The sequence below is a fragment of the Poecile atricapillus genome, chromosome 2 (genome assembly GCF_030490865.1).
Source record: "Poecile atricapillus isolate bPoeAtr1 chromosome 2, bPoeAtr1.hap1, whole genome shotgun sequence".
Taxonomy (NCBI): Eukaryota; Metazoa; Chordata; class Aves; order Passeriformes; family Paridae; genus Poecile; species Poecile atricapillus.
This window is the reverse complement of record NC_081250.1, coordinates 1,778,348-1,797,919: the sequence shown is the minus strand read 5'-3', so window position 1 is coordinate 1,797,919 and position 19,572 is coordinate 1,778,348.

The following is a 19,572-nucleotide window of genomic DNA, read 5'->3' as shown; positions in this document are numbered from 1 at the left end:
TTTTACATTTCCTTTAAAAATTTCCTTTCAAATTTTCCTTTAAAACCTTTTTTAGCCTCTTCACCCCCACACCTTCCCTTCCCCATTTTCCAATCATTTTCCAAGCGCCCTCCCGGCAAATTTGTCACCCAATTCCAAAGGAAACATCACCCTTGGACAGCTCCTTCTGCTTCCAGCCGTGACCTTTGGAAACCAAACAGCCCCGAGCAAACACCGGGAGATAAGGAAAGGTTGGGAGGGCGGTTTTTATTTGCTCCAGGTGGGATTGATAAAGCTCTCCCTGAATCCTGCCAGTTGGAAAAGTCCCAGCGGGAAGGGCTTTAACCCTTTGGCTGCATCCCGGTGGATATTCATCCAAATAAGTGGGGATTATTTGGATTCTCTCTTGAAAACGCACAAGGAAAAGTTTCAAATCCAGGATTTTTTCCAGATGGTGATTTGGGATTGAAGTCTCCAGCTGGGATGCAGGGGGAAATAGGAATTTCTGCCTTTTTTAAATTTGGTAATTTATTTTGGATGGCTCACGTTGTTCCTCTGTTCCACCGTTTCCGCTGTGAAGATAAGACTGGGTGCTCCCGTGGAAATCAGGGAATCCTGGAATGGTTTGAGTTGGAAGGGATTTTAAGGAACATCCCGTTCCGGCCCCTCCATGGGCAGGGACATCCCATAAAGCTCTTGGGGATTGACTGATGGAGATGGTTATGGAAAAAAAAAACAGCATCCAGTCTGTAAATCCGGAATTCCCAAGGCCACCACTAATCCATGTCCCCATGTGTCACATCCACACTTTCAAATCCCTCCAGGAATGGGCGTTCCACCACTGCCCTGGGCAGCTGTGCCAGGGTTTGAGGAACCTTCTTCTGAAGGAATTTCTCCTCGAGGTTCATCCTTTGTGTGGCAAAATTCCTTTTCCATATTTAATGTAAAACCACGACCCACTTCCTGGAGATTCCCTGAAAATTCCCGCTGGTGAGGGAATCGACTGAGCACAGGGAGGGACAATTTTCTTTCTAAACTTCCCACCTAAAATTTTCTCTCCGATCTCCCAAATTCCCCATTGCAAGCCTTGCACTCAAAACAGGTTTTTTTTTTTTCCCCACGGAAAAGAATTCAAGTTCAGAATGTGGATTTACCAGAAATGTCCCAAAACATGGAAATTCAGTAATTCCCTCAGTTTGCTATGGGGAGGTGCCTTCCTTTTCCTCCTGGATTAAACCTCTCCACGTGAAGACACTGAGCCCTCCTCCTCTCCTTCTGTGTGGAATTCGGGGTCTCCATGATCCAGGGATTGGAGATTCCCATCCCAAAAATCCTGGCACAAAGTCCCGGTGGGACTCGAACTTTGGGAGGGAATCATAAAGAGGAATTAAAGGCATCAATTCCAGACAGGAGAATGGAGAAGGGGCGTCACCAACCTGGAAAAGTCCCAAAATTCTGAGAAAATGAGTCTGTAAGAGGAGCCCAAGGGATGGTTCCTCTGTCTCGGCATGATTTGCTCATTTATTTTTGGGATAGCCACATTCCAGCTGATCCCTGATCCGAGATCCTGCAGGATCCATGATCTCCTGGCACGTGGGGTGAGATTATTGCCACAGTGGCAGGGGGACAGGAAATTCCCTGTGCTCCACTTCCCTCTTTGCCTACCTGGAAGCCCCCAGGTTGTTGATTCCATGTATGGAAGGAGGGGAGAGGGGGATTGTGGCATTCCAGGGATCCGTTTCTGCAGGAGCAGAAAGGATGAGAAGCTTGGATTCCAACCTCCGTTTCCCAACTCTCCTGTTCCATGCCGGGAGCTGCCTGTTCCCATCCCCTCTTCCCAGAATTCCCGTTTCTGGAGTTTTTGGACCAGCCAGACACTTCCATCTTCTGCCCAAACAGCCCCTCCATCCCAAATCCTCAAATCCCAGAAGAGGAGCGGAGCAGGTTCCGATCCTTCCCTTAATAATCCACATGGAATATTCCACAGGTTCCTCTCAGCTTCTTTTCCCTCAAGAGCATCCAACTCCTGGAGCCCCACCAACCCCCGGGATCAGAACCCCGGGATGTTATCCCGGAGGGCAGGGTCAGGATTTCCCCTCCCCTCACCCCGTTTTTCCCATTCCTCTGAGGACCGAGGAGCAGCTGGAGGTGGGAAGTGGCGCTGGAGTTGTTTTTCCAGCCGTTATTCCCGCTCCAGGGCGAGGTGTGAGGCGAGGCTGCTGAAAAAGGAGGATTTTGAACATTTATTTAACAGGCGACGCAACCCAGCCCCTTTCCAAACACGGCAGCTCCGGGAATTCTCCTGGGAACCAGCCCCGCAAATCCTGGTGGCCGTGGGCTCTCCGATGTGTAATTAAGGCAGGAGTTGATTGACTGCGGAAAAACAGAGGAGGCAATGAGGGAAAACAGCGGCTCCTTTGCATTCCAGATTTTTCTCCGGCTTGGAAATGTCCTCAAGGAGGGACGATCTTGTGGCTCAACCACCCCAAAGCCAACGGCAAAATCCCTCCTTGGCTTTAGCACAGCCTGGAGCTAAATCCCAAAATAAATTGAATTCCAGGGAAAGCTCTGCTGATCCAGGTTTGGATGATTCTCCCCGAAATCCCTCAATTTGGAGCAGCCCAGAAATGGTCTGAGCCGGAAAAATCCAAATGTGAGAATTGCAGATAATAATCACCTGCTTCACCTCCACATTTCACACTCCCTGAAATGAGTTTTCATTCCATGTCCTCATCCCATCCTTCATTTTCCATGAGCCACCCGCCACACCTGGAAATGCAGCTCCCAAAAAAAGACCCCAGAGCACATTTTGTCCTCATGGAGAGGTCATTTCCTCCAGGAGAACTTAAAGCCCCTTCCAGGGCCTGAAGGGGCTCCAGGAGAGCTGGAGAGGGACTGGGGACAAGGGATGGAGGGACAGGACACAGGGATCCAGGGAACATCCACAGCTGCTCTGGGAATTCCATCCCAGCCAGGAATTCCTTCCCAATATCCCATCCAAGCAGTGGGAGCCATTCCCTGGGTCCTGTCCCTCCATCCCTTGGGAATTGTCTCTCTCCACGTTCCCTGCAGCTCCTCCAGGTCCTGGAAGGTCACACTGAGCTCACCCCAAGGCTTCTCCTCTCCAGGTGAACATTCCCAGCTCTCCCAGCCTTTCCTCCATCCCTGGGATCATCCTGGTGCCTCCTCTGGATCTCTCCAGCAGCTCCGGCTCCTTCCCGTGCTGGATCCGGGGCTGGGGCCTCACCTGAGACAGGTGTGACACCAGCGGGAAATTGGAAATTGGAAAAATAAATAAATTTTTAAAAATCCTTTGAAAATATGGGAAAACGAGAACGATAAAATCCTCTGAGGAGCTCAATCCTCATCTCCAAAGCCGGCAAACCAAATTCCAGCTTTGAGCGTTCCCGTTTTCCTGATCTAGAAGACAACGCTTCCATCTGGACATTTCCTTGGTATTTCTGATCACGAACCAAAACGCCAGCGGTGGGAGACGTTCCGGAAGGTGCCGTGGTTTGGTGTAACCCCACAAAGGATCTTTTACACCAAATTCCTCAGGCAGCAGGTCAAAAATTATATTGATTAAAACAAATTAAAATATATTCATATATTAATTATAAATATCCAAAAATTGCAGAATCGCAGAGGGGTTTGGTGTAGGATCATCTCATTCCAGCCCCATTCCATGGATTTTATCATTTATAAATAACAAATAATTGATCCGATTTGGGAATTAAAAAAAGATAAATTGGATGATTGGGTAATAAAATAATCAGATAAATCTCATTTGAAATAATAATTAATGATAATAAATGATAAATCTGCTAATGAAAAATAAAATAAAATAAAATAGAAATAAAATAAAATCTAAATAAATAAAATGAAATGAAATGAAATGAAATGAAATGAAATGAAATGAAATGAAATAAAATAAAATAAATAAAATAAAATAAAATAAAATATAAAATAAAATAAAATAAAATAAAATAAAATAAAATTATATAAAAAATAAAATATATAAAATAAAATAAAATAAAATAAAATAAAATAAAATAAAATAAAATAAAATAAAATAAAATAAAAATGATAAAAAATTATAATGATGATGATGATGATGATGATAATAATGATAATGATAATGATAATGATAATGATAATGATAATAATAATAATAATAATAATAATAATAAATTACAAATCTGCTCCTTTTTCCCCATAACATCCAGGCAGGTCTTCTCCAATTTCCCAGCTCTTCCTGACCAGCTTTCCCTCCAACCTCATTTATTTTTCCCTGTTGGACACCAAACCTCTCCCAACCATTTGCTCGTAAAACCACCGAGTTTTCCTCGGAGGGGAGCAAAGCACGACAAGTTCAGGGAATTTGGTTCTTGGTTCACCCCATAAAATTTAGGATTCCGGGGGGACTGGGAGCTCATTCATCTCCTCAGGCTGGGCTGGGGCTGCTCCTGCTGGAGGGAGCTCATAAAGCTGGAGATGGGATGAGGGAGGGGAGGAGTCTCCCGGATTTTTATTTCCTTTCAGCTCCGAGGGGTAAGTTACAAAAAAAAACAAAACAAGAAACGGTCAGGGAACACCTGGAGCAGCACCTAATTAAGCAAAGTGGGATTTAATTGGGCAGGATTAAATACTCTGGGCTCTGTGGGTCTGCTTTGCTCAGAGCTGGGATAAAATCCTGCGTTTCCCACCCTCCTGGGAGAAAAAATTTGAGGGAGGTACGAAACAAAGGTGACTTTGATGCTTGATTTTCCCCGTGTGGATAACTGGGATTAAAATTCACTGGGAAGGAGGGGGTGCTAAAAGCTGGGCTGGGCTGGAATTCCACCCCAATTCCTCCTGGTTTGTACTGGGGTGGGGGGTGGCTCGGAGAAGCAACAAAAAACCCCGTTAAATTCAAGATATGGGGGAAATTGATTTAAAAAGGGAATTGAATCCTGGTTGTTTCTCCTGGGAAGTTCAAGCACCGCTTCGGCATTACGGAAATCCCAAGTTGGAAAAGAAAGATTTGATGTCAGGTTTAAAAATTCACATCAGATATCAAGACCCGGGTGTCGTTCTAGAGATAAAACTGAGATTTAACCTATAAACCATGGAATCCAGGGATGGTTTGGGTTGGAAAGCACCTTCTGGAATATTCCTTACGGATCCAAGGCTCTTGGGCCGGGACACCTTCCTCTTCAATTATGGGGGAAGAGAATTAGCACAATTAATATGGACATTAATTAAATCCATTTATAATATCCACAATAGATATCCATATATATATATCCACAACTAATTAGGTGGATGTAATTAACAATTCTGATTGATTGATTGATTGATTGATTGATTTGAACAGCAGCCCAAGGGCAGAGAATCAGGAATTGACCGAGCTGGAGGATTCCTGACAGCGCTAAAGGCACAAATATTTCCAAGGATAATTTCCTTGATTATCCAGATCCTAAAACTGCTGGAAAAGATCCACCAATTCCTCTTTTCCAGGATGTCATTCCCAGTTTTTTGTCTCTGTGGCTGTGTGGATATTTGAGTGTTGGTTGTTCATTGGAGTAAGGAGTAAATGCTAAATATAATTATTGGAATGGTGATAAATAAAAATGAAAATAAAATTAAAATTAAAAATTGAAATTAAAAGAGAAATAGAAATAGAAAAAAGAATAGAAATAAGAATAGAAATAGAAATAGAAATAAGAATAGAAATAGAAATAGAAATAGAAATAGAAATAGAAATAGAAATAGAAATAGAAATAGAAATAGAAATAGAAATAGAAATAGAAATAGAAATAGAAATAGAAATAGAAATAGAAATAGAAATAGAAATAGAAATAGAAATAAATAAAATAGAAAAAAAATACAAATAAAAAAATAAAAAATAAAAAAATAAAAATAAAGATAACAATAACAATAACAATAACAATAACAATAACAATAACAATAACAATAACAATAACAATAACAATAACAATAACAATAACAATAACAATAACAATAACAATAACAATAACAATAACAATAACAATAAATAAAAATATTAAAAATTAAGCTGAAGGTAAAAAAATTTAAAAAATAAAAATAAATTAAAAAACATTAAAATTAATAAAAAAAAATAAAAAATAACAATAAAATTATTTTAAACCTCAGAGCCCCTTCCAGGGCCCAAAGGGGCTCCGGGAGAGCTGGAGAAGGACTGGGGACAAGGGATGGAGGAACAGGACACAGGGAATGGCTCCCACTGCTTGGATGGGATATTGGGAAGGAATTCCTGGCTGGGATGGAATTCCCAGAGCAGCTGTGGCTGCCCCTGGATCTCTGGCAGTGTCCAAGGCCAGGCTGGACGGGGTTTGGAGCAGCCTGGGATGGTGGCAGCTGTCCCTGCCCATGGAATGGGATGAGCTTTAAGGCCCTTTCCAATCTGAGCCATTCCATGATTTCATTATCCCAAATCCCTCACAAGCACCTGAAATATTCCCAAAGGAATGTGCCCCTACAGCCAGCTGGGATTTCCTTATCTTCAGCACCAAAACCTGTCCCAAACCCCGGGAATGTGACATTAAAATAACGTCACATCCGCAGGATATTGGATCTCCCAAACATCCCAAGGCTCCCGTCTGATCCTTGATTTTTGCACTTCCCAACTGGATCCCAGAGTGCTGGATTACTCTGGGATGGAACTCGGATCCATCCAGCCAAATCCTTCTGTTCATAGAAGGATCCTCAGAACTTGGGTGGACAAATCCAGCCCTTGACTGCTGGAGAAGTTTGGGAATATTTTTTAGGAATGTTTTGGCTTGGCTATTTTGGGAAAGGCGGATGTGTGGGAGCAGAACGTTTTCTCGGGAATGGAAAGATCCCGATGGAGTTTTTCCTCACAGGTTTTCCCAGATGAGTTTCTGAGCCCAGTGGAAGTACAAGAATTCCCGCTTTTCCCGCCGGTCAGGGATTCCAGGCATTTTCCACATCAACCATCCCCGCCCAGGCCCTTCCTCTGCCAAGTCCAGAATTCCTTGAAATTCCATCTCCTGTGTCTTGGCTCCGGATTTCCTTTTTCCTGTGGTTTTCTTGGTCAATTCTGGGTTGTTTTTCAGTTTCTTCTTCTGGTTCCGCTTTCCTTGGTTTAAACTCAGCCTGGGTTGAACATCGAAGGAATTCCCTTCTCTTTCCCAAATCATTTTTGGAACCTCAATTCAGCACAAAAAGCCGACAGAATCCAGGTGGAAGTTGGGTCGGTGCTGTCCTGGAAGGTGGAAAATCAAGGAAAACACATCCAGGAGAGTTCAAATCATTTGGTTTTAAGGGAATTCTGTTCCATTTGAATTCCCAGCGCTGAGCTCTGTCCATGCTGGGAAGTGCTGAGAGGAAATCCATCAGAACCTCTTGGAATTGTGAGCGAATCCTGAAATTCTCCTGCTGGGATGAGCTGTAGGTTTGAAGCCCTGACTTCCCACTCATGTGGGAAAATCCAGAGGAAATTCAAAATTCCCAGAAACGTCTGTTATCCAAGGATAAGCCATGGGAATTCATTCCTACAAGATTTTTGCCCCCGAAGTCCAAGAAGAGGGAGACAAATCAACGTTCTCCACCTTTGAATTCCGCAAATCCTCGGATTATCCCTCTCCCCTTCCCTTCCCTGCAGAATTCCCACGGCTGGAGAGGCAGCAGACGGCCTGGGAATCTCCCAAAAGCCGCTGATCCCTCAGCTGGAATTTCACCATTCCAAGGCTCCTCCTCTCCAGCCCCCTCACTCAGCTCCCGAGCAGCCGCGAGAGCTTTTATTTTCTTGTGGTCAACCGCTCTTCCCTGGAAATTCCCCGGAGGAAGGATTGGATTTCCTCCTCCAGGCTTTGAACTCCCGGATTCGCGCTCTCCTTCTCGGCTCCAGCCCTTCCTGGCAGAAGGAATTTGTTCCGCAGCCTTTGGGGAATCCTTGGGATAACAGAAAGGAGGGAAATCTGACAGTTCTTAAGAGGCTGATCCAGTTTCCCTCATCCCAACAGCTCCCGGGTTTTGCCAAATTCCCGGCTAAATCCCGATGAGCTTCCTGAGGATCCTTCCCTATGGAAAAGGCAAAACAGCTTTAATTAAAGGTTTTAATTAAAATTTAAATGCCTCTTCCCGTAACATTCCCATTCCTCGATTTTTCTTGTATTTTTAGAGACCTGAAAGCCCCAAAATCCCTCTCCCATCCTGGATTTTCCACGGATTCCTGGGCTGCTAAAAAATGGTCAAGTTCTGACAGGAAAATTGATGAAACCGGAAGTTTTCCCCAGCCAAAAGGAAGTTTCACCACCAGCTCTATTCCAATATCAGGATTATTTTCTCTGCGTGTGGATTTTATGGAAATCTGATGGAAAACTATTCACTGGATCCAGCCATCCCTCATTCCTTATCCCACGGAAAAATCGGGAGCGACTGGAATCACCTTCAGGATTTTGAGGGTGCGGGGGGATAAACAAGATCAGAATAATTTGTCGTGATGAAGAATGGATTGAAAATGCCAGAGGGCAGAGAGAAATGGGAATTTTGGGAAGGAATTCCTGGCTGGGATGGAATTCCCAGAGAAGATGTGGCTTCCCCCAAATCCCTGGAAGCGTCCAAGGCCAGGCTGGATCACCCTGGGATGGTGGGAGGTGTCCCAGCCCATGGAATTCGGTGATCCCTAAATCCCTAAAACCCAATCCATCCTGGGATTCTGGCTCAGAAATCACCTGCCCTCCAAATCAATTAGGATTTCTTCGCTTATTCCCAGATTTTTAGGTTTTGTGTGGAAAAACAACTTCCCCACACCGCCCATCCTGAATTTTTATCCATTCACTCACCCCACATCCGCCCTCCAGCAGCTCCAAGAGAACCAAGGAACAACTGGAAAAAAAAAAAAAAAAGGGGAAAAATGAGCGGATTGTCTGGAAATTTACAGGGCACAAAGCCCCGGCAGCTGACGGAATTCCAGTGGCTTTAACTCCACCCTGGGACTCGTGAGGGGAAACCAGAGACAAATCAGCGCCGGGAAATGAGAAAGGGACTTTTCTACCTGCGCATTCCGCGATCTCCAGCCATTCCCGTTTCTCCCAAAGCCTCCAGGTGTGTTTTATAAGGCTCGGGATGGATTTGGAGCCTCGGGTCAGGAGTTGAGTTTCCCTGGCTGATGGGATTTGCTGATGGGATTCCCTGAGGGGAATCCTCATTAAATTATCCGGGAATGCCACACGTGGAGCTTTACAGCTCCTGGAGGGAATTCCAGCCGTCCAGCCGGGAAGGAGGATTGCTCCATGCTGGAATGACAAATCTTCCACCTTGTAGAGCCTTTGGAAGTCCAACCCGAGCCAGTGATAATTAACGGCGCGAATAATTAACGCAGCGCTGCCGCGGGGGTTTGTGATTCCACTCCAGCTGTCAATCCGTGCTCTGAGGCTGGAAATCTCCTGGAAATTGAAGGATTTTGAAGTTTTCACGTCCAGGATTCCTTTTCCAGGACAGGAATTCGGTCTGGAATGGAGCTGTGAGGAGCCTTTGTGTCATTTAAGTTCCCACAGAATCATCCGGTGCTCCCACAGTATCCAAGGGATATTCCAAAGGGAATTCCATCCCAGCCAGCCTCGGGATTTCAGGGATTGAGGGTGTTATTCCTAGAGCTGACGGATGACATCAAACAAAGGATATCCCAAAATTCCTGTTTGCTGCTCCGAGGTGAATGAAGGATCAAACATTGGGGGTTTTGCTGCAGATATCCCAAATTTTTTTAGGAATTCTTTGTGCCAAATATTTTTTAGCCAACAAATTGTCCCGCCCCAACCCTCCAGATGCAGCAGCTGGATTTTATTCTTAAATTAAAGATAATTGAGAGCATCCTAAGGAAATCCAGGGAATAATTCCATGACCAACTACAATTTTTTATAACTGAGCCCCGTGAATTCAAAGCCAATTGGAATTCCCAGTTTTCCGGCCCGCTTGGAAGGAATTCCTGATTTTTTTTGTGAGGGTGAGGAGGGGCTGGAATGGATTTCCAAAAAAAGCTGTGGCTGCCTCTGGATCCCTGGAATGTCCAAGGCCAGCTTGGATGAGGTTTGGAATTAAATGATCCCTAAATCTCTTCCAACCCAAACCATCCCGGGATTTCTGATTCCATGACATTTACATTTTTCCTCATAAAAAATTGTTACAAAAAGAAGAAGCGGTATTAGCTTCATTAATTTGAATTATCAATAAAATGGATAGTTCCATTTATTTATTTTTGAATTTATTATTATATATTATTAATATTGTTTATATATTTAATTTAATGTAATTTAATTTAATTCAATTTAATTTAATTTATTAGTTTGATAAATTAATTTAATAAATTAATATAATTAATAGCATATAAATTAATATTTTATTAATAATTATTAATGAAAAATACACCCTTTTCCTCTGAGCTGGACTTCTGACTATAATTAAAAATAGAGGCAAAAATTTTTTTAAAAAATCTTTTTTTCAAGAATTAAAATTAAAAAAATTAAAATTAAAAAATTAAAATTAAAAAATCAAATTAATAATTAAATAAAATATAAAATTAAAAAAATTAAAATTAAAAAAAATTAAAGTTAAAAAAAATAAAATAATTAATTTTGTTTTAGAAAGTGCAAACTCCTGAAAAACCATAAGGGAAAGTGAGGCAAAGTTTTGGAATTTCCCTGAGCCTTTTAAACGGCTTTGTTACCTTAATTAATCCCTGCACAGAGAATTAATTAATACCCCATTAATTAACGGGGTTCCTGAGGGATTTCAATCTTGGCTGTGGCACTTGGGGCAGGGCTGGGGAATGGTTGGACTCGATGATCCTGAAGATCTTTTCCAAACTAAACAATTCCACGATTCTTCCTTCTCTCCACAGCCGGAATTTGTCCCTGGTGAATTGCGAGGATCCAGGTGGATCTGCTTGAACCGGTTTCTAATTCCACCTTTGAAAGCAAAGCCGCTTTGCCCGTGGATTTTTATTTTCCTAATCCAGGGAATGCATTTATTCCTTGGAATGAAAATGTTTAGGCACAAAAAAAAAGGAAGGTTTATTTCCATAACTTTTCCAACTTTCCAGTAGGAAAATTGAACCTCCAAAACCCCTCCCCCCCCGCCCTCAATCGCTCTTTTAATTTGCCTTTTCTTTTATTTTTTAATTAAAAGCAGCAATTTTGGTGTTGTTTGCAATAAAACTCTGTTACGAGGGTTTGTTCCCTAAAATGAAGGAAAAAGGAGTCGGAATTTGATTTTTTTGGGAATTCAAACGTCCCACATTTGGCACAATCCAGATTTTCTTCGTTGACCGCTCATCATTTCCTTGAGGTGCAGATAGACCTGACGGGGGCAGCTCGATGCCGGCCAAACCTGGAAAAATAAGAGAGTGCTGAGAAAATTCCAGAAAATTCCAGGGTTTGGATGAGAACTGGACAGAGGAAAAAAATATCAGGAAAACATCCTCCATTGCCTGTTGGAATGTGGAATGATCCTGCTTCCCACTGCCTGACTCCGGCCGTGGTTCAATATTCCAACAGTTTCCATGATTTTCATCTTCGGAGTTTTGGTGGAGCAATGACGTCACCACCCGGCTTTCGATCTCCATGGAATGCTGGAATGGTTGGGACGGGAACAGACCTTAAGGATCACCCAGCTGGCCACGGGCAGGGACCTTTCCATGGAGATCAGGTTGCTCCAAGCCCATCCAAGCTCTTCTCAGCGCTGTTCTACCAACCCACAAACAGAATTCCACTCCTTATCCATTGGAAAATCCGTCATTCCAAGCACAAGGATTATAATTCCCCTCTTCAGGCCGAGTTCTCCCTAAAAACATTGGATTCAGGGCAGGAACGTTAAAAAACTTGGATCTCCTGTGGATTTCTTCCAGCTTGGAGAAGAGAAGCTTTGGGGTGAGCTCAGTGTGTTTTTCCAAGAGCTGAAGGAGGTGACAGGAAAGACGGAGAGGGAATATTTCCAAGGGATGGAGGGGAAGGACAAAGGGGAATGGATTCAAACTGACAGAGAGGAGGTTTAGGTGGGATTTTGGGATGGAATTCCTGGCTGGGAGGGTGATGAGGCGCTGGGATGGAATTCCTGGAGAAGCTGTGGCTGCTCCTGGATCCCTGGAATTGTCCAAGGTCAGTCTGGAGCAGTCTGGGACAGTGGGAGGTGTCCCTGCCATGGCTGGGATGGGATGGGATGGATTTTAAGGTCCCTTCCAACTCCAACCATTCCAAGATTTTGGGATTCTAGGATAAATTGAGCTGAAAGAAGTTGATTTAGATGGGATTTGGGATGGAATTCCTGGCTGGGAGGGTGGGAACGAACTGGGATGGAATTCCTGGAGAATTCCCTGGATCCCTGGAAGTGTCCAAGGCCAGGCTGGGACAGTGGGAGGTGTCTCAGCTCAAGGTGGGAATGGGTGGGATTAAAAACCTCTTCCAACCCAAAGCATTCCAGGATTCCCTGAGCGGATTAAAATCTCCTCTGGCTGCCCCTGACATTCTCACCGGATAAAACCTCACATATCGCAGACCTGGGACAGAATCCCAGAATTCCCCTTTCCCCTGCCGTATCCACAAGGAATTTTAAGGAAGGAACAGTCGTGCTGCTCGCACTCACCAAAGGATGGATCCCAGCAGGAGCCGGATCTTTCCCATCCTCACCCAAAAGTCTGGATGGCTGCAGTGATTTGAGGGAATTGTTTGTGCCAAGGAATGTTCCCGGACACTCAGCTCCAACTCAATCCCGGGAAACTGCGAGAACAATCCATGGCACCGCTTCCTTCTCGGTCAACAGCCACCTCCACAAAGCATTCCTGGGAAATCTTTGGGAATTTGCTGCTCCTGCCTCCAGGGGATTCAAAGGAAACAATGGATTTGATCGGGATGTAATGTTTTAATTTCATTAATTTAATTAAAGGGTGGGGCTTTCTGCCTGCTCCTTTCAGTTGATTAAAGCAGGCTGGAATTTTGGGAATAGGAGCCAGCTCAGGTGTGAGCGTGCGATGCCGACGTTGGAATGGGATGAGGAAAACATCCCCTTTCCTGGCGGGATATTGCTGCCAAACATTCCTGGTCACAGCAGCTCCAAAAGGCAAACAAGGACTGAAAAATGCAATAAAGATGGAAAAATCCTTTGGGATAAAGGCAAAGATCAAAAAAATATTAAAAAAAAAGGGATATAAGGAATCATGGAATCATGAACAGTGGAAGAATTGAGGATGGATGATGGATGGATGATGGATGGATGATGGATGATGGATGGATGATGGATGGATGATGGATGATGGATGGATGATGGATGGATGGATGGATGATGGATGGATGATGGATGGATGGATGATGGATGATGGATGATGGATGATGGATGATGGATGGATGATGGATGATGGATGGATGGATGGATGGATGGATGATGGATGGATGATGGATGATGGATGGATGGATGGATGGATGGATGGATGGATGATGGATGGATGGATGATGGATGATGGATGATGGATGATGGATGGATGGATGGATGGATGGATGATGGATGGATGATGGATGATGGATGATGGATGGATGGATGGATGATGGATGGATGATGGATGGATGATGGATGATGGATGATGGATGGATGGATGGATGATGGATGATGGATGGATGATGGATGGATGGATGATGGATGGATGATGGATGGATGATGGATGGATGATGGATGGATGATGGATGATGGATGATGGATGGATGGATGATGGATGGATGATGGATGATGGATGATGGATGGATGGATGGATGGATGATGGATGGATGATGGATGATGGATGATGGATGGATGGATGGATGGATGGATGGATGATGGATGATGGATGGATGGATGGATGATGGATGGATGGAGGATGGATGGATGGATGGATGGATGATGGATGATGGATGATGGATGATGGATGATGGATGATGGATGGATGGATGATGGATGATGGATGATGGATGGATGATGGATGGATGATGGATGGATGGATGGATGATGGATGATGGATGATGGATGGATGGATGATGGATGGATGATGGATGGATGATGGATGGATGGACGGATAGGAGATGACGGATGAGAGATGATGGAGGGTTATCAAATCCAGGGGAAAAAGCCAAGGGAGAAGGGATTGGCCATTCCTGGTTTCAGTGGAAGAACCAGAGAGGCTCGGATGAAATCAGGAGGATGCATCACAAATCCTTCGCCAGGGAATTCAAGGATGCCTGAATCCAGCAGGATTCCAAAAGCCGATGGATCTGCAGCTCTCCCACCTCCGGCCATGGATTATTTGGGAGAAGACAATGGACACCTGCCCTGTTCCATTCCTGTTTCCAGGAAGCAGCAGGGAGGCGAGGAGGGACCTCTGGCCATTCCATGGATTTCACGGATTTGGGGAGAGAAATCCATGCCAGGGACTGTTCTGGGAAATGAAATTCCAGTCGCTCATCCTGGGTGCTCAGCACTGCTCTGAGGCTGGAGAGGGATTTGGGATGAGGGATGGAGGGACAGGACACAGGGAATGGCTCCCACTGCTTGGATGAGATATTGGGAAGGAATTCCTGGCTGGGATGGAATTCCCAGAGCAGCTGGGGCTGCCCCTGGATCCCTGGCAGTGCCCAAGGCCAGGCTGGACGGGGTTTGGATCACCTGGGATAGCGGGAGGTGTCCCTGGTTGGAGCAGGATGATCTTTACAGGCCCTTCCAACACAAACCCGGAATTCTGGGATCCTGTGATATTCCCCATCCCACCGGGAATGCCTTTTCCCACTTCTGAGCTGAATCCATCTTGTGGTGACATCCCGGAGATTCCCGCTCAGTTCCCGTCCCCTCCAGGTCCCGCACGGGAGGACAGGACAGGGCGGATCTGACCCCAGGAGATCCTCGGGATCAGCACCGTTGGGATCTTCCCTGGTTCCTCTTTCCCCCCTCCGGATGAAGTCGAAGCCCCGAGGGGCAGAGCCACTCCCGGAGCTCTCCGTGGAGCCATCCAGCTTTTCCAGCTTTTCCAGCTTTTCCAGCTTTTATTTGGAAAACTCGAGTGCTTTGTGGCAAACCTCATTTAAAATTTCCCCTTTTCAGCATTCCAGCCACCACAAAACTCCCAGGATTTCTAATTCCCATTCCTTAAACTCCATTAAAAAGGCAAAAATAGCAACTCCCCTCCAGAACTTTCCCTTTTCCCTTTTAATTGATGATTTCTCCGAGGTAAAACTTTCCCCGCCGTGGCCCAACATCGGCATTAAATTAATTATAATTTTGTTTTCAAAACTCACTTTATATTCCCAGAAAATCGCCTTTGTGTTTACATATTCCCCAATTCCTGCCAGTTTTTCCTCCTTTTTTTCTCCTTTCAAAGCACTCCAAGCCACGACCCTGGGGACGAGGGAACCTTTTCTGTTTATCCTCCTTTTCCTTCCAGTCAGGAATTAGCTCCGAGGGCATTATTTTAACGAGGCCTTCGTAATCCTTTAACGAGGTTCGTTGAAATTAAGACCCGGCATCGCCAGGCAGCAAAAAGCTGCTTAGAGCCAAACTCCTTGGAGCTGGAAAAGCTGGGAATTGGCTGAGTTTTCTTCCCGGTTTTTGGTGGAATTTGAGTTTTCCTGGGAGCCGAGAAGAGCGAGGAGTTCAGGAAGCGCCTGGAATGTGGTCCCGGTGCTCAGGGATGAATCCGGCTCTGGTGGATTCTGAGATTGGAGGAATTTGAGGATTTCAGTGGAATTGGATGGAATTCTCAAAATCCCACAAGGATGGGGATCCCGGATCCCGGTGGAAAAATTCGAGGTGCCCACACTGCTCTCCATGGAGAGAGCAAAATCCCAAACTCCCAAACTGGAGAGAAATTCAAACCCATCAGATTTGATATCAAACACGAGCCCAGGAGGGTTTAAGGCAACAGCTTTGCTGGAAAAATGAGGATCCAAAAGAAACGCGTCCGGGAAATTCAGGGAAGGGGGAATTCTGCCCCTGGGCCCCGCTCAGGTGAGGCCCCAGCCCTGGATCCAGCACGGGAAGGAGCCGGAGCTGCTGGAGAGATCCAGAGGAGGCACCAGGATGATCCCAGGGATGGAGGAAAGGCTGGGAGAGCTGGGAATGTTCACCTGGAGAGGAGAAGCCTTGGGGTGAGCTCAGTGTGACCTTCCAGGACCTGGAGGAGCTGCAGGGAACATGGAGAGAGACAATTCCCAAGGGATGGAGGGACAGGACACAGGCAATGGCTCCCACTGCTTGGATGGGATATTGGGAAGGAATTCCTGGCTGGGATGGAATTCCCAGAGAAGCTGTGGATGTTCCCTAAATCCCTGGAATGCCCAAGGTCAGGTTGGACGGGGTTTGGATCACCTGGAATAGTGGGAAGTGTCCCAGTGTGGATTTCCCCCTTCCCAACAGCTCCAGTGGTTGGGAATTGATGTTTTCCCTGAAATCCTGGATTTTCCTCACCCCCAACCTTCCGAATTCCAGGAAGTCCAAACTCGCCCTCTCCCCTCGCCCTGGCTGCTCCTCACCCCAGTCCAGGGAGCTGCCAACTCCTCCTGATCCCGGAAATCCAAAGGCGAAGAATTCCCGAGGAACGGGTGAAGGCCGGGATCGATCCCATCCCACACAAATAACCCTGGATCCCATCCCAATGGATAACCCTGGATCCATCTCACACGGATAACCCTGGATCCATCCCAATGGATAACCCTGGATCCATCCCACACAGATAACCCTGGATCCATCCCAATGGATAACCCTGGATCCATCCCAATGGATAACCCTGGATCCATCCTACACGGATAACCCTGGATCCATCCCAATGGATAACCCTGGATCCATCCCAATGGATAACCCTGGATCCATCCCAACGGATAACCCTGGATCCATCCCACATGGATAACCCTGGATCAATCCCATCCCACATGGATAACCCTGGATCCATCCCACACAAATAACCCTGGATCCATCCCAATGGATAACCCTGGATCAATCCCACATGGATAACCCCGGATCCATCCCACATGGATAACCCTGGATCCATCCCAATGGATAACCCTGGATCCATCCCAATGGATAACCCTGGATCCATCCTACACGGATAACCCTGGATCCATCCTACACGGATAACCCTGGATGCATCCCAATGGATAACCCTGGACCCATCCCACACGGATAACCCTGGATCCATCCCAATGGATAACCCTGGATCAATCCCATCCCAATGGATAACCCTGGATCCATCCCAATGGATAACCCTGGATCAATCCCATCCCAATGGATAACCCTGGATCCATCCCAATGGATAACCCTGGATCCATCCCAATGGATAACCCTGGATCCATCCCAATGGATAACCCTGGATCCATCCCAATGGATAATCCTGGATCCATCCCACACGGATAACCCTGGATCCATCCCACACGGATAACCCTGGATCCATCCCAATGGATAACCCTGGATCCATCCCAATGGATAACCCTGGATCCATCCCAATGGATAACCCTGGATCCATCCCATCCCACACGGATAACCCTGGATCCATCCCATCCCACACGGATAACCCTGGATCAATCCCACATGGATCACCAGGAATTCTGAGGAAGCTCCAACAAATTCCCGATCCATCCCCCGGCCACTTCCCCCCTGCCCAGAGCTCATCCCAGAGCTCCCATTTTCCATCGGGAATAACAACAAAAGCTGATCCAGCCATATCCAGACACAATTCCCACCCATTCCTTGGGTTTTTTTAATCCATAATTTTTTTTTTAAGGAATTTGGCTCAGGGTATTTCCTGTTAAGTCAGAACAGGATTTTTTTTCCCATGATTTCCATGGATTTTTAAAAAAAATCCCCTAAAAACCCTCACTCCAGGGGTGTTTCTTAGGTTCTCCCGAATTTTTTTTTATGGAAAAGTGGGAAAAGATGCATTTCAGGAGTTTTTCCCATTTTTTTTCCTTCATCCCTCCACTCCACCTCCTTTCCCTTCGGGCTCTCCCAAAATCCCGCGGGCGTTCACCGAACCAAAACCCCAAAACGAGGCCGAAATTCCCGAGCGGAACCAAATCCAACCCGATTCGGGATTTTCCTTCCTCCGGGAATTTGCTTGGAAGTGGCACTCCATAAAAAATGGGGGAAAAGCGGCAGCCCCAAGGCCGTGGAGAGCGGCGGCCGCTGGAATTTCGCTCTCCTGGATGATCCCAAGACGCTTCCTTTTTTTTTGGGGGATGAGTTTTCCAAGCCGGATTCGCCTCCGGAGAGGACGCGGATAAGGAAGAATTCCCGAATCCTGGAATCTCCAGGATCTTCTGATGATCCACGGAGCTCGAGCTGGCCGGAATCTCCCTTTTGGCTCCCGTTTCCACCATTTGGGACACAAAATTCCCGTTTGGAATCCCTCAAATCCGGTGGGAATGATGGGATTTTCTGTGGGAATTCCACAGAGTTCGGGATCTTCAGCCAACAGAAAGAATCAGGAACGGGACATGAAAAATCCTGGAAAATCCCAGAACATCCTGGAAGGGTTTGGGATGGATTTTAGGGATCATCCCGTTCCATGGGTTTGGGTTTGTTGATTTGAGTTGTTTTGTTAAATGTGGTGAGTTAAAATAAACCCGTTAATAGTAATAAATCAAATAATTCCTGCTAATTACTTAATAATAATTAATTTAATAAATAAATTTCTATTATATATTGTATTTCTAGTATTAATTACAGTATTAATTCTATTCCATTGTACTGTATTAAAATTATATTATATTATATTTATATTATATTATAATTCTATATAGTTTATATAGTTTTATATATTAAATGATATATTAATTGTATATATTACGTTATATTAATTATATTAATATTATATTATATATTAATTGCATGTACTAAGTTCTAATTATAAATATAATTACATTATGCTGTAATTACATTATATGCATTATATATATATAATATATATTTTATACATAGTATATATATTATAATATATATTTATAATATATTATATATAATATATATAAATATATATTACATTATACATTATATTACAAAGTAATTGTATACATTGTGTTGTATTAATTATATTATATTATATTATATTATATTATATTATATTATATTATATTATATTATATTATATTATATTATATTATATTATATTATACTACACTATACTATACTATACTATATTATATTATATATTAATTGTATGTGTTATAATTCTAATTATATTACAATAACATTATATTGTAATTACATTATATTATATATTATATTAATTATATTACATTATATTACATATTACATTCTATTATATCATATAACATTACATTATATTACTATTATAATTATTATATTATATTACATTACATTACATTACATTATATCATATTATATCACGTAATATTATATCATATCATATATTATATTATCATTATATTATATTATATATTATCATTACATTATATTATATTATCATTACATTGTCATTACTTCATATTATATTAATATTATTATTAATGCTATTATTAATGCTATTATTCAATAACTATTTAATAGTTAATATTAAATAACTATTTAATAACGATTTTTGTTGTG